The sequence below is a fragment of the Esox lucius genome, chromosome 17 (assembly GCF_011004845.1).
Source record: "Esox lucius isolate fEsoLuc1 chromosome 17, fEsoLuc1.pri, whole genome shotgun sequence".
Lineage (NCBI taxonomy): Eukaryota > Metazoa > Chordata > Actinopteri > Esociformes > Esocidae > Esox > Esox lucius.
Genome location: NC_047585.1, coordinates 44290970 through 44309959, shown reverse-complemented (window position 1 = coordinate 44309959; position 18990 = coordinate 44290970). Strand labels below are relative to the sequence as shown.

The window sequence follows — 18990 nt, the reverse complement described above, 5'->3', positions numbered from 1 at the left end:
GGGACCCCACAGTCCTTGCCAGGCCTAATATCCACTAAAACCTGATGCTTTTAAGGGAATAACACCTGTGTTAAGCGGTAAAAGAGATATTGGTCTCAGTTTGTGTTCCTTGTTGAAATAACGTGACAATCATTTTCAGGTTTGCTGTGAAGTGATAAAATATAACAAGTCTCACTTGAATGTCATTTTGGACTGTGAACATTAATTGTTGTTGAAATACATTTTGACAAAATTGAAATGCATTAATATATTTTGACATACATTTTGGAAATAAAAGGTGAAATACATTTTGATACCTGAAATGTAATTTGAATAAAGTTAAATGTAGGTATACATTTTTAATAGCTGAAATGTATTTTGAATAAAAATAAATGTATTCGACATAAATCCATCATACATTCCACATGTGTTTTGCATTGCAGAAATATATTTATTTTCTGTATGGGATGATACAAAAAAAAGTAGCTTTTTTTCCTATCAACAATTCAAGTTCTTCATTTGTAAGCTCCAAATCCTTCTATTTCACTCAATGGCCTTGGTGCCCTGGCATGAGGTCCTAAACATTTCTGTGACACCAAAGGCCAAATGGCCTTGCCCCTAAAATGAAGAAATTCCAAGCTTGGTCTCAACAGTAGTGCCCTGCTGTAGATAGGGAACAGTATTCCATTGAGGACAGATCAAGACTTCGACAAAATGTTTAATCATGCCTTAACCCTCAAACCCCAGTAACCAGTGTGTTGGCAGAATCTCTTGAAATCTATTTACGTCCCACAAACACAGTTTTATATGAATGCAGGGAAGTAGACTGACAGGCTAATATTTGTTTTCTGTATTTACAGAGTTGTGTGGAGCCTTTAGCCTCTAACATGATTCTCTGTAGGCTGGTTGTTGGAAGATCTGGAGGATCTGGAGACAAACCAGGCCGGAGGTTGGGGATCCTGCCCAAATGGGCCCCTATTCTCCCATGGGGCCTGGTAAAAGTCATGCACTAGACTGGAAATGGGGTGTGATTTGGGACGCACTCTAAAAGCTGATTGTTAGACGATTCTGCTGGAATTCTATTACAGTCATAGATAAGTTATTCTAACTACCACAGACAGAGGAGCAGAGCTGAGAGGAGAGAGGAGAGGAGCAGAAGAGAGGTGTGAGGAGCAGAGGAGAGACAAGAAAAGAGCAGAGAGCAAAAGAGGAGAGGAAAGGAGGAGAAATGAGGAGAAGAGAGGTGTAAGGAGCAGAGGAGAGAGGGGAAAAAAGAGCACAGAGGAAAAGAGGAGAGAGGTAATTAGGAGAGAAGAGCAGAGGAGCAGAGGAGAAAGGAGCAGAGAGGAGCTAGAGCGGAATAGTAATTAACTTAATATCTGTAATTCCAGGATTATAAAGGGAATATGGTGCCATCTGGGCTCTGCTCGTGTGATGTTGCTGAGAGCACTGAGACAGAGGAGTCTTCTGCCTCTAACTGGGAAGATCCTTTCTCCTGTTTGCATTTGCGTTTCAACAGTCTGAAACAAAGTGGGGTTTTTTGACACTATTTATGCTATGATGACAAATAATTTTCCCCGTAACCATTTACACACATTATTAATGTGTCAGTTGTGCACTAGGCAGACCATGTAAGTAAATATCAAATACACAGCCATTTATTTTTCAAATTGGCAGGAATTACCCAATGTATTGCCCAATGTACTGTAGCCTACTTCGAATTTTAGTTTTGTCACCAAAAATACACTGACATTTAAAAAAAGGAATTCAAAGTCTATCTGCATTTTTATTTGAGTTGTGTCATAGACTTCCCTAATAGCCAGACAGAGTAAAGGAAAGCGGGTGGTAAAACAGGCCATCAAACCTGCTGAATCAACACATTTCCGTAAAGCAAAACATCCTACAAGTAGTGTCACTACAACAAACAATTCAGAAACATGACAAAAGCCAACAGAGAAAAAGCCTGTCAAAACACTGAGAGTGGAGAATCTGAAATCCATCTCACCTACTACAGGAGTACAGCACTTCTCTTCTCTGTGTCCCTGCTCAAAGAGAATATCCCCACTGCCAGTGTCCCCCTCCAGAGGCTAGCCAGAATCACTGCTGGTTTGGGGGGGGGGGGTTTGAAAAAAAGAAGGAACTCTTGTTCAGTGACCGGTGGTTGTAGTCTGGTGGTTGTAGTCCGGTGGTTGTAGTCCGGTGGTTGTAGTGCGGTGGCTGTAGTCCGGTGGTTGTAGTCCGGTGGTTGTAGTCCGGTGGTTGTAGTCCGGTGGTTGTAGTCTGGTGGTTGTAGTCCGGTGGTTGTAGTCCGGTGGAAGCGTAAAATAGTGCAACTTTCTAACTATGCCCTGGTCTTCTGAGACCAGGAAGGAAGGAGCCTCTCCACCTCCTCTCCCTCGCTTCTCCCTCCCCCTCTCCTTCTCTTCTCCTCTCCCTCTCCTCTCTCTTCTCCTCTCCCTCTCCGTCTGCTATGGAGAACTGATTAAACTGAGAAAAATATTTCACATCCAAGAACAGAGCAGCGACTGACATCTCTCCACAGGGAGAATACCTCTGCACTGAGCAACTAGCATTAGACAAACACGCACACAGGCACGCATTTTCTCACACACATACACACACTCCAGAGTTCTGTCGCAACCTAGAGTTTATCCCAGATGTCATTAATGAGTCCAGTGTGCTGCTTCCTTCAGGTCACTACCTAACACAACCCTTTCCAAGCAAAGTGAACATAGCTGAATCGTAGCTCAAGTCCAAATCTCACAATGAGAACTACAACATAAAGGAAACTCCATAACATACTACAACTACTGTGATACTCAGTTCCTCCATGTTATAGAATATAGAAGACCTCTGTCTCAGCCCTCACCTGTATCAGCCCTGACCTCTGTCACAGCCCTGACCTCTGTCTCAGCCCTGACCAGTATCAGCCCTGACCTCTGTCACAGCCCTGACCTCTGTCACAGCCCTGACCAGTATGAGCTCTGACCTCTGTCTATGCCCTAACCAGTATGAGCTCTGACCTCTGTCTCTGCCCTAACCAGTATGAGCTCTGACCTCTGTCTCTGCCCTGACCTCTGTCTCTGACCTTTATCAGACCTGACCTCTGTCTCAGCCCTCACCTGTCTCAGCTCTGACCTCTGTCTCAGCTCTGACCTCGGTCTCTGCCCTGACCTCTGGCTCAGCCCTGACATCTGTCTCTGCCCTGACATCTGTCTCTGCCCTGACCTCTGTCTCAGCTCTGACCTGTCTCAGCTCTGACCTCTGTCTATGCCCTGACCAGTATCAGCTCTGACCTCTGTCTCTGTCTCTGCCCTGACCCCTGACCTCTGTCTAAGCCTCTCTCTCTGTCTTTCTCCTTGTCTTAGTCTTCTCATGCTACGTCACGTAACTAAGTAGAAAACAGACTTCCCTTCCCTAGGCCCAGAAAGCATTTAAACAAAAAGACACACAGAGGACTCTGTATTTCTAGCCTCATTCAAACGCACGTCAGTCCCTCAGACCTGTAGTTCTTTCTGTTCACTGTGTCCACCCTTTAGACCTGTAGTCCTTTCTGTTCACTGTGTCCACCCTTTAGACCTGTAGTCCTTTCTGTTCACTGTGTCGGTCCCACATACCTGTAGTTCTTTCTGTTCACTGTGTCCACCCTTTAGACCTGTAGTTCTTTCTGTTCACTGTGTCGGTCCCTCAGACCTGTAGTTCTTTCTGTTCACCGTGTCCACCCTTTAGACCTGTAGTTCTTTCTGTTCACTGTGTCGGTCCCTCAGACCTGTAGTTCTTTCTGTTCACTGTGTCCGCCCTTTAGACCTGTAGTTCTTTCTGTTGACCGTGTCCACCCTTTAGACCTGTAGTTCTTTCTGTTCACTGTGTCGGTCCCTCAGACCTGTAGTTCTTTCTGTTCACCGTGTCGGTCTCTCAGACCTGTAGTTCTTTCTGTTCACCGTGTCGGTCCCTCAGACCTGTAGTTCTTTCTGTTCACCGTGTCGGTCTCTCAGACCTGTAGTTCTTTCTGTTCACTGTGTCGGTCCCTCAGACCTGTAGTTCTTTCTGTTCACTGTGTCCGCCCTTTAGACCTGTAGTTCTTTCTGTTGACCGTGTCCACCCTTTAGACCTGTAGTTCTTTCTGTTCACTGTGTCGGTCCCTCAGACCTGTAGTTCTTTCTGTTGACCGTGTCGGTCCCACAGACCTGTAGTTCTTTCTGTTCACTGTGTCCGCCCTTTAGACCTGTAGTTCTTTCTGTTGACCGTGTCCACCCTTTAGACCTGTAGTTCTTTCTGTTCACTGTGTCGGTCCCTCAGACCTGTAGTTCTTTCTGTTCACCGTGTCGGTCCCACAGACCTGTAGTTCTTTCTGTTCACCGTGTCAGTCCCTCAGACCTGTAGTTCTTTCTGTTCACCGTGTCGGTCTCTCAGACCTGTAGCTCTTTCTGTTCCAGGAATACCCTCCACTTAAAAGGGGTGAAAACCAGCATAGTCGTCCACTACTGTTGATTATAGTCGATGGGAAAGTAGGGTTCCGCTAGGCTGGGTCATGGCTCACAGAAACACCACCACCCGGGTAACGTAGGGCACCAATCCAATTAGCAAACCGCCCCAGATCCACGAAGGACACGCGCCCTATTGCTCTCCACACAGAGCCTGTTCACCTGGGCAAGAGGAACACCCGTGTGAGGAAACTTTAGACCTCATCTTCCTCGAACCTCGGCACATGGGTCCGTATCAGACCATGAGATTCAACATGCTGTTCACGAAGCAACTGAAAATACTTGACTTAACATGAATCTTCACTCTGGTTTCCACAGCAACGTACATTCAAATTGTAGACATTTAAGAGACACTCTTATCCAGGACTTGCTCAACTCTTATCAATGAACTCATATCCACCCTTATACCAGCTATGAGGCACCCATTGTCCCAGAGTTTTCTTTGCTAACTAGCAGTATGCTATTTGCTATATCTGCACTAACTGTCTAAGAGCGTAGAGCCGCTCGGCAAACTCCCACATCTTCCCCGTCTCCGTTCCCCATCACATCTCTGCCAGTTATTAGGCAGCTTATCGTAGCATGGGGTCCTGCAGGAAAGTAGTGGCTTTTAAAGGGTTTAGGGCATCATTGAGGGCGCAGTTATTACTCCGTCTCCATTACTCATCATGTCTCTGCCAGTAACTCATCAGAGAAGACTGACGCACACTTAGACTAAGGACACACCCCAAATGGACTCGGTTTCAATATAGGGACCATAAACCCATGGACACTGGTCAAAAGTAGTGTACTGTATAAGGAATAGCAGGCTATTTGAGACATGTCCTGACTACACCACTTAATGGCATTCATCTGGTTGCATTTATCTAATCACATCACTGGGTACAGAGACCAAATGTATGTGATTAAATGAGATAGAATGTAACAACATTCTGATTGATACTAAATCCTGTTAGGAGGCTTTAACTGCATTATTTGATGAGAGAGACAAGTCAAGCCTCATTCATAAAGAGATACTAGACTAATGTTCTGAAATTTTACAGAAAAGTGATGTGGAATCGAGTACTCTAATTACGCAAGAGCCGGTATTTAGATGAAAGCATACTTTATAAATCAAGCATATCAAAACTGCAATTATCAGTTTACTGATACGCCATTAAAAATATTTCTAAATGATGGACACATTAGGTTTCGAAAAGAGTTCATGAAATGGCCATCACTTCTAATAAAATGTTACACTACAGCATATTCAATATCAAAACACTGGTATTATTTCCCTCATTTGGAGGGCTTCATTCAGATAAACCTACCAACTTGGCTACAGAATAAAAAAAATGCAAAGATAATAAAACAAAAAAGACGTAAAAGCGTGGGTAGATAAATTAGGAAAAGTTATGAATTAAAATGCCCAAATGTATTTAAATTATCCAAATATCATATTACTTTTCATGCAGATGCACAGAAATATAACTAACTACGAAAACTTGGGCTGATTGCTGACTGGTGCAGGATGACAGTGTTTTACACGTTGTTGGCTCTGGGAACCTGCTGTCTTTCATTTACTTGCCCATCACTTTTGACCACAAGGCTACACTGCCGCCGGAAAATGTTACAGTTTATATAACAGCCGACATAACAGTCTGTAATAAGGAAATGTAAAACCCAGGACCGTTAGGGCACAGGAGCGTTGGAACACAGAAGCGATGGAACACAGGCTTTCACGCAGGAACAATAAAACGAAGGAACATTAGAACACAGGAGTGTTAGAACAAAGGACAGTCAGAACACAGGAACATTAGAATTTGGACACAATTAGACAAAGGCAGAAATTAAATTAACCAAACAGGAGCAAGTCACGCACTCAGTAGATTTAAAGGTTGAATTCCGAGGGCAAGTCACTGGCTTCATGCTTTATGGTGAACAACAAGGTTTTGTCACGCCAAGGTTCTTTGCACTTGGAAGGGGGAGACCGTGGAGTTATCAGCCGTGATGGAGAGGTCTCAGAGAGGAAAGGCCTCCCCCAGGAGAAACCGCAGCTCTATTTTGTTGAGGGAGTGGGCTGATATCCAATGTCTGCCAGCCATACAAAAATGCTTGTTTAACACTGGATGTCAGAAGGGGGCGGGGGGTCATCCACACAGCAATAATAGGAGAGACCATGAGAGGACATGACGGAACCAAATGACTTGGTGTACAGAGAAAAGAGGACGTAGAACCGAGCCCTGGGGAACACCATTAGTAAGACCTGTGGAGCGGACACATATGCTCTCCACGTGACCTGGTGAAAGCAACCTGCCAGGTCTGACGTGATTCAGGAGTGTGCAGCTCCTGAGACGCCCTGAGTGGGTGGAGAGGAGGTTCCATTGGTTCACAATGGGGCTCCAACAATTGATACATAAAAATTCCTTTTTGGTGATATTTAAAATTGTGGCCAATTAATTTTAAAACCGAGTAGGGTCTACGTGACCAAACATATACTTATTTGTGAGCAGAAAAAGTCCTTATATGTCTTAAAAGCAGGGGCCGAGGAGCGTGCTCTTAAGAAAGACAACAGGGGAGCCGGTCAAAGATAGCACTTTCAAGAGGTTTTGAAAGGAAAGAGAAGGGATACTGGTCAGAGGTTTTTGAGTTAAGACGTGTAAGGTGTTTTTTTTCCTGAGGAGGTGAGCAAATCTGGCCAGTTTGAAGCAGAATGGAACAAAGGCAGTGCTGGGAAGAGGTGATTCACGAGGTGAGGAATAGGAGAATACCCCCAGAGAAGGAAGGAATGGAGAATTAAGATGGGGCAGGTTCTGGGATTCTGGGAGGGCATTCTGGGAGGGCATTTCAACAAGGATTTGACCCACAAGAATTGGAATTTATCTTCCCAATGGGGGATGTTGTCTCAGCCAGGCTTTTTGGGCATTCCCCCAACTGAATTTCAAAAGTAGGCTTCTCACATTGTCTCGGACAATCAGAATTCAGCCAAATACTACTCAGAAAAAACCTGTCCACACTTGGTGGCAGCATTAGCCAGGTCCAGGCCCATGACCTTCCAGAAACATTTCATCATCAAGTCTGTCCAGGAGAGAGAAGCCTCTCAGGTGGGTTATTTTTTTTGTTAATTGATTTGAACCCTTTGTAGGTTTCTTTCATACATTTTTTTTTCTCAAACCATCTTGGGCCGACTTGGTAAACCTCCTGGGTACATGCAAACAGCTGGTGGCAGATGCTGGTTTCTCACATAAATGCACAAATTCACTCAAGTTACAGATATATACTACATAACTGTCCATACTATATCTGAATACCTTAGGCCAGTGGTTCCCAACTACGGTCCTCAAGTACCCCCAAAAGTACACATTTTCATTTGTAGCCCAGCAAAGCACAGCTGATTCAACTTGTCAACTAATTGTCAGGCTGTCATTGAGTTGAATCGGGTGTGCTTGTCCAGGGCTACAACAAAAATGTGTGCTGTTGGGGGTACTGGAGGACCCGAGTTGGGAACCACTTCCTTAGGCCATGCCCTGACGAGTTCGGAGATGTCGACCAGTTATTGCTTTCGTAGCGTCATTAGCTTATCACGTGACCTTGTCATCAATCATGCAATTACTACGGATAGCAGACTTTTAGTGACACACACGCACACGCACACACACACACACACACACACACACACACACACACACATAACTCTCTTATCAACTGTACCATTACTACAGCAAATAGACACAGACTGACACGGAAAATCATTCAACCTGACGTCCCAAACTATTATCCCTGCCTGGGCTGAAACTAAAGGGAGACAATTGAATCAAGGGACGGGAGGAAGGGAGAGAGTGCACGAGGAGCGATACAACAGGAATCTCACAAAGCCAATCAATATGGCAAACCATAACGCATGAAGACCACAGATATACATTCTGTGTGAATATACCACTGATCTTCCAACTTCCCAAACATGACTAATAATCTGTTCATACTGTAACTTACTATGTCACTGATTCTAACTATAGTCATTAGGAATATAATTCTCCACATTGAACAAACTTTTCCTTGAAACAAAATATTCTAATTGTCTGGCAAAAACAGGCAACTTTTACGTCAATATTTCCCCCCCAAAAAATGTCATTTTGGCATAATGACACTTATCCTCGTAACACTGTTACTACATAGGAACTAATGTTGTTGACATAATTTTGACCACATGGTTGTGACCCTCCCTGTCCCGTTACTTTCGATGAAACTTCTTAATATCTGCAATTCTTCACCGCTCTAACTGCTTATTTATGTGTCACGAACATCTGCGCGTAAATAACAACACGCAAAATAAGTAAACAAGTGTTTAAAATAGCTGCTAATAAATAACTAATCTATAAAAGGTATTCATGGGCCAAAACAACAAACTGCATTCGCAAAGTTTGAATATCGGGGAGACTAAAATCGCTCAATATCACTGTCTTCATGAAGCTCCCTCTCCGTCTCTCTCTGCACCGCTACAGTAACAGCCATGATCGAGGTATTTGTACTACTCACCCCGCTTCCTCCCAGCCGATTGATCGATAAAAATACTTTTTTTATCGGAGTCGCTCCAATACAGACAGACCGAGTGTTATTATGGGCGTAATTTCGGTCCTGCTGATAGCCGGCGCTATTTTTAGGGCAGTGACAAAGTCAGAGGATACAAGGTCTTGTCATAAAAAGGCTCCGCCCATCTAGAGATCTGGGAGCGTTCATCATCTCTCAACGTTTTCGAACGTCCACATAAAAAACACCTTGTCAAAACCAGGCGCGTAGTAGGCACGAATATTCCCGGAGGACTCTGTGCAACCCGTTGGAGAATGGGGCCATATTTAAATTTTAACATATATGTATATATTTTGAGCTTTCGTAAAATATTGACATCACTTCTTTCAGATCCCTTAACTACATTTGATTTATTATGGATTTATTTGGAATTGTATTTCCTTCAGTCTACACACAATATCCCATAATAACAGAAAAAACACGTTTCGAGCCATTTGTGCCAAATCGCCAATCTATTGAAAATATCTCATGTACATAAGAATTCAGTCCATTTGCCATGACACTCCAAACTTAGCTCAGATGCACCTGTGAAATACATTTTCCAACCATGAGCTGCAGTTTGAAATAATATGCAGGTGCCAGAATAGGAAATTACTGATTATTCTACATTCTTTTATGTTAAACAAAAGCCTAAACACCAAGAGAAAAGGGTGCCTGAAAAGTGTATATTTGATATTTTTCTTCTTACTGAACCTGCCCCTGAGAAACATCATAACCCGCCCTGCCCTCTCCCCAATGGGGAACAGGGCCTATCAGCAACATCCAGATAGACTAGAGAAATGATTATGGACTGGATTGTCCTGACACTGTGCTGAAACTGTACTGTCACTCTCCAATGTTTTGGATGTCAATTTAAAAGAATTAAAACAAGAATGTTTCTGGGGGGTTTTCCTGGCTGCAGAATAATGCAACCTGCAATGTTTACATACACAACGATCCAATGAACGTTGCAAATCACTGCAGAAACATACAAACAGACAGACACAGACAGACACAGACAGACAGAGAGACAGACAGACACAGACAGACAAACAGACAGATAGACAGACACACACAGACAGACAAATACACAGACAGACAGACAGACAAACAGACAGACAGACAGACAAACACAGACAGACACAGACAGACAAACAGACAGACAGACAAACACAGACAGACAAACAGACAGATAGACAGACACACACAGACAAACAGACAGACAGACAGACAGACAGAGACAAACAGACAGACAGAGAGACAAACAGACACAGACAGACACAGACAGACAAACAGACAGATAGACAGACACACACAGACAGACAGATACACAGACAGACAGACAAACAGACAGACAGGCACACAGACAGACAGACAAACAGACAGACAGGATATCTGTCTAACTTCCCCTCCCGAACACTCTGGGATCACAAGGTGTTTAGATGGAGACTGGACAAGCTTCCTATGAGTGTTTCTGTCTCCGTATATTGTACACCACTTTAGACCAACCTATTCCTTACATAGTACACTACTGTAGACCACCCTATTACCTACATAGTACACTACTATAGACCACTCTATTACCTACATAGTACACTATTGTAGACCACCCTATTATCTACATAGTACACTACTGTAGACCACCCTATTATCTACATAGTACACTACTGTAGACCACCCTATTCCCTACATAGTACACTACTGTAGACCACCCTATTACCTACATAGTACACTACTGTAGACCACTCTATTACCTACATAGTACACTATTGTAGACCACCCTATTATCCACATAGTACACTACTGTAGACCACCCTATTCCTTACATAGTACACTACTGTAGATCACCCTATTCCCTACATAGTACACCACTGTAGACCACCCTATTACCTACATAGTACACTACTGTAGACCACCCTATATCCAAGGTTCATCAGGCTCTTTGGACTCCCATAGGTTTAGATGTAAAGTATTGCACTACTTGAGGAATAGGGGATCATTTAAAACTCTGGCACTGAAATATTACTGTGGAATGATGAGAACACTGCTGGGGTTATTACCAGTTATTACAGTGAACAGAGTGGATTTGCAACCCTGGCTGAGGGCTAACTGATATCTAACCCTGGGTGTTTGTATTAGGGAGATCTAACATTTTCATATATACCTCTAACATTACCTGCCAGAAGTCACTTACATTATTTACCACTCACAGTGAATCATGTACCATTTACACTCACCTAAAGGATTATTAGGAACACCTGTTCAATTTCACATTCATGCAATTATCTAATCAACCAATCACATGGCAGTTGCTTCAATGCATTTAGGGGTGTGGTCCTGGTCAAGACAATCTCCTGAACTCCAAACTGAATGTCAGAATGGGAAAGAAAGGTGATTTAAGCAATTTTGAGCATGGCATGGTTGTTGGTGCCAGATGGGCCGGTCTGAGTATTTCACAATCTGCTCAGTTACTGGGATTTTCACGCACAACCATTTCTAGGGTTTACAAAGAATGGTGTGAAAAGGGAAAAACATCCAGTATGCGGCAGTCCTGTGGGCGAAAATGCCTTGTTGATGCTAGAAGTCAGAGGAGAATGGGCCGACTGATTCAAGCTGATAGAAGAGCAACTGACTGAAATAAAGTTAACTCATTACAACCGAGGTATGCAGCAAAGCATTTGTGAAGCCACAACATGTACAACCTTGAGGCGGATGGGCTACAACAGCAGAAGACCCCACCGGGTACCACTCATCTCCACTACAAATAGGAAAAAGAGGCTACAATTTGCACGAGCTCACCAAAATTGGACAGTTGAAGACTGGAAGAATGTTGCCTGGTTTGATGAGTCTCGATTTCTGTTGAGACATTCAGATGGTAGAGTCAGAATTTGGCGTAAACAGAATGAGAACATGGATCCATCATTTTGGATCCACTGTGCAGGCTGGTGGTGGTGGTGTAATGGTGTGGGGGATGTTTTCTTGGCACACTTTAGGCCCCTTAGTGCCAATTGGGCATCGTTTAAATGCCACGGCCTACCTGAGCATTGTTTCTGACCATGTCCATCCCTTTATGACCACTATGTACCCATCCTCTGATGGCTACTTCCAGCAGGATAATGCACCATGTCACAAAGCTCGAATCATTTCAAATTGGTTTCTTGAACATGACAATGAGTTCACTGTACTGAAATGGCCCCCACAGTCACCAGATCTCAACCCAATAGAGCATCTTTGGGATGTGGTGGAACGGGAGCTTCGTGCCCTGGATGTGCATCCCACGAATCTCCATCAACTGCAAGATGCTATCCTATCAATATGGGCCAACATTTCTAAAGAATGCTTTCAGCACCTTGTTGAATCAATGCCATGTAGAATTAAGGCAGTTATGAAGGCGAAAGAGGGTCGAACACAGTATTAGTGTGGTGTTCCTAATAATCCTTTAGATGAGTGTATATTATGCAGTACTTATTTTGCGTACAACTTCATTGTTTATTACTAATGTACCATGTTTTTACTACTTACATTATGTATCACTTAGATTATGTGCCATTACTGCATATATGTACTACGGTTTCATTTCAGATTCCAACCCACACTTAACCACCCCAGTCCCTCCCCTTATTCTCCGTCCTGACCCAAACCACCCAACTACTCATCCCAGATCCTTTTCATCCATCCACACCAACCCACCACCCCACAATTAATAGCCCACAATGAACGTTGCCCTTCAAAGGCATTTTTTTATGGGGGCACCTAGACAGATATGATTCCTTCTGGAGGCACCTGGACTCTGATGAAGATGGTGTGATACGCAATCTTAATGAGAGTTGATGGGGATTAGCATGGGACAGAACGGATGATGATGGTGTGATACACAGTCTTAATGAGAGTGGATGGGGATTAGCCTGGGACAGAACGGATGATGATGGTGTAATATGCAGTATTAATGAGAGTGGATGGGGATTAGCCTGGGACAGAACGGATGATGATGGTGTGATACGCAGTCTTAATGAGAGTTGATGGGGATTAGCCTGGGACAGAACGGATGATGATGGTATAATATGCAGTATTAATGAGAGTGGATGGGGATTAGCCTGGGACAGAATGGATGATGATTGTGTGATATGCAGTCTTAATGAGAGTTGATGGGGATTAGCCTGGGACAGAATGGATGATGATGGTGTAATATGCAGTATTAATGAGAGTTGATGGGGATTTGCCTGGGACAGAACGGATGATGATGGTGTAATATGCTGTATTAATGAGAGTGGATGGGGATTAGCCTGGGACAGAACGGATGATGATGGTGTAATATGCTGTATTAATGAGAGTGGATGGGGATTAGCCTGGGACAGAATGGATGATGATGGTGTGATACGCAGTCTTAATGAGAGTTCATGGGGATTAGCCTGGGAAAGAATGGATGATGATGGTGTAATATGCAGTATTAATGAGAATTGATGGGGATTAGCCTGGGACAGAACTGATGTCTCCTATACATCATACCATAAGGAGAAAAAACATCTAAATACAGGTGCTGGTCACAAAATTACAATATCATCAAAAAGTTTATTTATTTCAGAAATTCCATTCAAAAAGTGATACTTGTATAATGTATACATTCATTCCACACAGACTGATATATTTCAAGTGTTTATTTCTTAAAATTTTGATGATTATAACTGACAAATAATGAAAAACCCAAATTCACTATCTCAGAAAATTTGAATATTGTGAAAAGGTTCAATATTGAAGACACCTGGTGCCACACTCTAATCAGCTATTTAACCCAAAACACCTGCAAAGGCATTTAAATGGTCTCTCAGTCTAGTTCTGTAGGCAACACAATCAATGGGAAGACTGCTGACTTGACAGCTGTCCAAAAGACGACCATTGACACCTTGCACAAGGAGGGCAAGACACAAAAGGTCATAGCTAAAGAGGCTGGCTGTTCACAGAGCTCTGTGTCCAAGCGCATTAATAGAGAGGCGAAGGGAAGGAAAAGATGTGGTAGAAAGATTTGTACAAGCAATAGGGATAACCGCACCCTGGAGAGGATTGTGAAACAAAACCCATTCAAAAATGTGGGGGAGTGGACTGCAGCTGGAGTCAGTGCTTCAAGAACCACCACGCACAGACGTATGCAAGACATGGGTTTCAGCTGTGGCATTCCTTGTGTCAAGCCATTCTTGAACAAGACACAGCGTCAGAAGCGTCTCGCCTGAGCAAAAGACAAAAAGGACTGGACTGCTGCTGAGTTATGTTCTCTGATGAAAGTAAATTTTGCATTTCCTTTGGAAATCTAGGCCCCAGAGTCTGGAGGAAGAGAAGAGAGGCACAGAATCCACATTGCTTGAAGTCCAGTGTAAAGTTTCCACAGTCTGTGATGGTTTGGGGAGCCATGTCATCTGCTGGTGTTGGTCCACTGTGTTTTTTGAGGTCCGAGGTCAACACAGCCATCTACCAGGAAGTTTTAGAGCACTTCATGCTTCCTGCTGCTGACCAACTTTATGGAGATGCAGATTTCATTTTCCAACAGGACTCGGCACCTGCACACAGTGCCAAAGCTACCAGTACCTGGTTTAAGGACCATGGTATCCCTGTTCTTAATTGGCCAGCAAACTCGCCTGACCTTAACCCTATAGAAAATCTATGGGGTATTGTGAAGAGAAAGATGCGATACGCCAGACCCAACAATGCAGAAGAGCTGAATGCCACTATCAGAGCAACCTGGGCTCTCATAACACCTGAGCAGTGCCACAGACTGATCGACTCCATGCCACGCTGCATTGCTGCAGTAATTCAGGCAAAAGGAACACCAACTAAGTATTGAGTGCTGTACATGCTCATACTTTTCATGTTCATACTTTTCAGTTGGCCAACATTTCTAAAAATATTTTTTTTGTATTGGTCTTAAGTAATATTCACATTTTCTGAGATACTGAATTTGGGATTTTCATTAGTTGTCAGTTATAATCATCACAATTAAAAGAAATAAACACTTGAAATATATCAGTCTGTGTGTAATGAATTAATATAATATGCAAGTTTCACTTTTTGTATGGAATTACTGAAATAAATCAACTTTTTGATGATATTCAAATGTTATGACCAGCACCTGTATGGTAATTAAAAATGTATTTATTGGATTGAATAATGCTAGAGTAGCTTTTGGTTATGGCTAATTTACTCTCCATTTAATTTCCAAGGCCATAAATCCAGGCATATAGGAAAGTCTTTGTACAGGAGGACATTGACTTTGGAGGTAAACAGCCCTTTTGCAGAAGTATTCCTGAACACAATGTCCTGGTTTTACTATGTCCCTACAGGGGTCAGGGATATTACAGGGGTCAGGGGTATTACAGGGGGTCAGGGGCATTACAGGGGTCAGGGGTATTACAGGGGTCAGGGGTATTACAGGGGGTCAGGGGTATTACAGGGTGTAAGGGGTATTACAGGGGGTCAGGGGTATTACAGGGGTCTGCGTGTTAACAGGGGGTCAGGGGTATTACAGGGTGTAAGGGGTATTACAGGGGTCAGGGGTATTACAGGGGGTCAGGGGTATTACAGGGTGTAAGGGGTATTACAGGGGGTCAGGGGTATTACAGGGGTCTGCGTGTTAACAGGGGGTCAGGGGTATTACAGGGGGTCAGGGGTATTACAGGGTGTAAGGGGTATTACAGGGGTCAGGGGTATTACAGGGGGTCAGGGGTATTACAGGGTGTAAGGGGTATTACAGGGGGTCAGGGGTATTACAGGGGTCTGCGTGTTAACAGGGGGTCAGGGGTATTACAGGGTGTAAGGGGTATTACAGGGGTCAGGGGTATTACAGGGGGTCAGGGGTATTACAGGGTGTAAGGGGTATTACAGGGGGTCAGGGGTATTACAGGGGTCTGCGTGTTAACAGGGGGTCAGGGGTATTACAGGGGGTCAGGGGTATTACAGGGTGTAAGGGGTATTACAGGGGGTCAGGGGTATTACAGGGGGTCAGGGGTATTACAGGGGTCTGGGTGTTAACAGATGGTCAGGGGAGGAACTGGCCAGGTGATGGTCTGGGCCTAGTTTGGTTGGGTTAATGCGGTATACTCGGCCCCCGTATCACATCAATATAAATCAAATATTATCAGGAAGACATTTCAGACGAGTCAGGTACTTCAACACAACAGCAACACGTTTTGTCCCCATTTATACAGTTGACACACTCAAACACACACACACACATTTGTGCTGCAGTCTCACATGGGACCCAATGAAACTACAACGTCTATATAAAACCAGTTCCTCAGAGAGAGGTAGAGGAGCGCTGAGAAATTATCATCCGGGAGAACTCCGCTCCCAAGTCATCCATCAGTGTGGGCCTGCTGAACAACAGTGAACACTACATCACACCTGTCCACACTAATGTGCTTTCACACTCCAAGGGGGGGCTCCCAAATCACCCCCTGTTCCCCTATGGACCCTGGTCAAAAGTAGTGCTCCGTGTAGGGTGTATGAGGTCATTAGGGACACAGGACGAATCCTTCGTCACAGCTCAGCCCAGTGCAGGGCATGACTCATCAATTCTGGACGCTCTTTGCGTTAAAACTCGTCAGAACCAATGCATCACATTTCCCCTTCACCTGAGCAGTGTTCATCTGGCGCTCCCCACATTCTCATCCATCTCTTCAATCATACTCATCCATTGCTCCTTGCCTGCTCATCAGTCTCTCTCCAAGTCTCCTTATTCCTCCTCAACCATTTCGTCTCTCCTCCTCATAACCCTTCTATTCTCTCTCCTCTCCTCAAGTCCACCCTCACATCTTTCACCCACATCTGACTTCTCGCTTTATTCTCCCTTCTTCACCAGCTCAGTGAGGAGTCCTCTATTCCTCTGCCAGAGTTCTGCCTTTTATTGCCAAGGGAATGACCTCAACCCATTCGTCTCAGATGGGAACTTGCTAATGGGGAACAGGAAACGCAATCAACAATCCTTCTCGTCCCCGCCAGTCCCTCTTTCCACCCCAGAGAACTTCCTCTGACAAAGATTTAACGTGCATTATTTTTAGAGGATTGATATGAGCTCATAGTACAATATAGGGAGGCCTGACTGTCAGCTGTGGTTATGACCAGCATGACTGTCAGTTTAGAGTAGTTATGACCAGCCTGACTGGCAGCGTAGAGTGGTTATGACCAGCCTGTCTGTCATTGTAGAGTGGTTATGACCAGCATGACTGTCAGTGTAGAGTGGTTATGACCAGCATGACTGTCAGTGTAGAGTGGTTATGACCAGCATGACGGTCAGTGTAGAGAGGTTATGACCAGCATGACGGTCAGTGTAGAGTGGTTATGACCAGCATGACTGTCAGTGTAGAGTGGTTATGACCAGCATGACTGTCAGTGTAGAGTGGTTATGACCAGCATGACTGTCAGTGTAGAGGGGTTATGACCAGCATGACTGCCAGTGTAGAGTGGTTATGACCAGCATGACTGTCAGTGTAGAGTAGTTTGTACCAGCATGACTGTCAGTGTAGAGTAGTTATGACCAGCCTACTAAAAAGTAGTTAAAGCCAGCCTGTCTAATTGGAATGAGGTTTTTGGTTCCTGGGTCGTTTTACTGAACATTTCTATGTAGATAAAAACTCTGACTCTAACATGTCCTCTGTTGGAAAAGGTCCAGAGATGTTTACAGTTTTCATTCATAAAGCGTTCGAACAATGGGAGAAAATCATGCAGAATGGAAGGATGATACGGTCTTTGTGATCCCTTTATTCAAGGATGCTCTTTCCTTTCTAGGTTTGTTGTTGTTTATCGGAGCATTTTATCTGTTTCATTGGGAGGACTAAGTTGTTCTTAAGAGGGGATGGAGGGCTGAAAGGGGGGAGGATAGAGGGAAAAACATATCTGAAAGACAGGAGTGAGAGTGATAGAGGTTTGGGGCCTCTAGAAACACAATGACCATGTCTTAGAGGAATGTCATGCCTTAACAGGATTCCATTAGAGTCACTAAAAGTGATTTTAAAATGCTTATGCTGCAGAAGACCTGGTTGATGTGGAGTGTTTGCATGTGTGAGAATGTGTGTTTCTAGAAGCTAATGGGGTACCCTCTAAATAAATGAATGAATCCATTAAGCAAAACACTGATTCATACTCTAAGACCAACAGGATATCAAACAGCAAACCACAGAGGATGTCTCCAAATGGACGAGGAACAAATGGCTGAAGTCTGTCAGAATACACGAGATGCACCACCTGTTAATGCTCATCTAACCTCTGTTTGACCTGTTCCTGTCTCAGTGACATCTCTCTCTCCTCTCTCTCTCTCTCTGTCTGGGACTGTAAAACCTATGGACACACTAATGTATCATCCAGCATGTTTATAAGGGTGGATAAAAAAAATCTAGAGAATTACAGAAAGCTGGAGAAAGCCTTTACATCTCAGTTCATAAACTATAGTTTTTCAAAATGATTAAACTTGTAAGTGGTCCGTCTGTGAAATTAGAAAATTGTGCAGTAACCAAATCACAGCTATAGAGCTCCAGTGCCGGAGACAGCACACTATGACCGTGGATAACGCTTTTAAACAATTACCAACTACCATGAAGCAAATGCATGATCTCGTCAGCCTCCAGCATCAGTGTCGCCAGGTAGGCAAAATTCCTGGGGGGGGGGGCGTGGGACAGCGGTTGTTGGACTCCAAATGACAGCTGAACCTTGCAAGCCTGCTCTGCTTCAAGATTCCTGTTGCCCATTGCCACAGCGCCCTAACGAACACAGATCGGAACTACAAACAACCAATACAAATTTGAACATGGTGTGTTATGCAATTACTGGTCCCATGACTGTCTAATGACATACAGTAAACACAAATATTATAAACATCAACACTTCCCGGCTAAAACAGTCTGTTTTCTGAAGACTGGCCGTGTCCCAGAAAATTAAACCACAGAAACACAGGACCCACAGGAACGAAGGAGGGAGCAGAAATAGAAAGGTGCGTGATTACTGT

General features: G+C 43.9%; 1 protein-coding gene across 5 annotated transcripts in view; it reads right to left on the bottom strand.

Annotated features, from left to right (window-relative positions):
* The window catches only part of LOC105016659 (myocyte-specific enhancer factor 2A), a 55923-nt gene extending 46837 nt beyond the window's left edge, over window positions 1-9086 (bottom strand). For 4 of the 5 annotated variants that reach the window (XM_020055147.2, XM_010880648.3, XM_010880650.3 and 1 more), the window contains exon 1: window positions 8976-9086. The gene's annotated coding sequence lies outside the window, so the exon portion shown is untranslated. Of the gene's footprint in view, window positions 1-1984; window positions 2854-8975 lie in introns of those variants that run through there. The other variant, XM_010880649.3, reaches the window with a different exon arrangement.
* Window positions 9087-18990: the final 9904 nt, after the last annotated feature.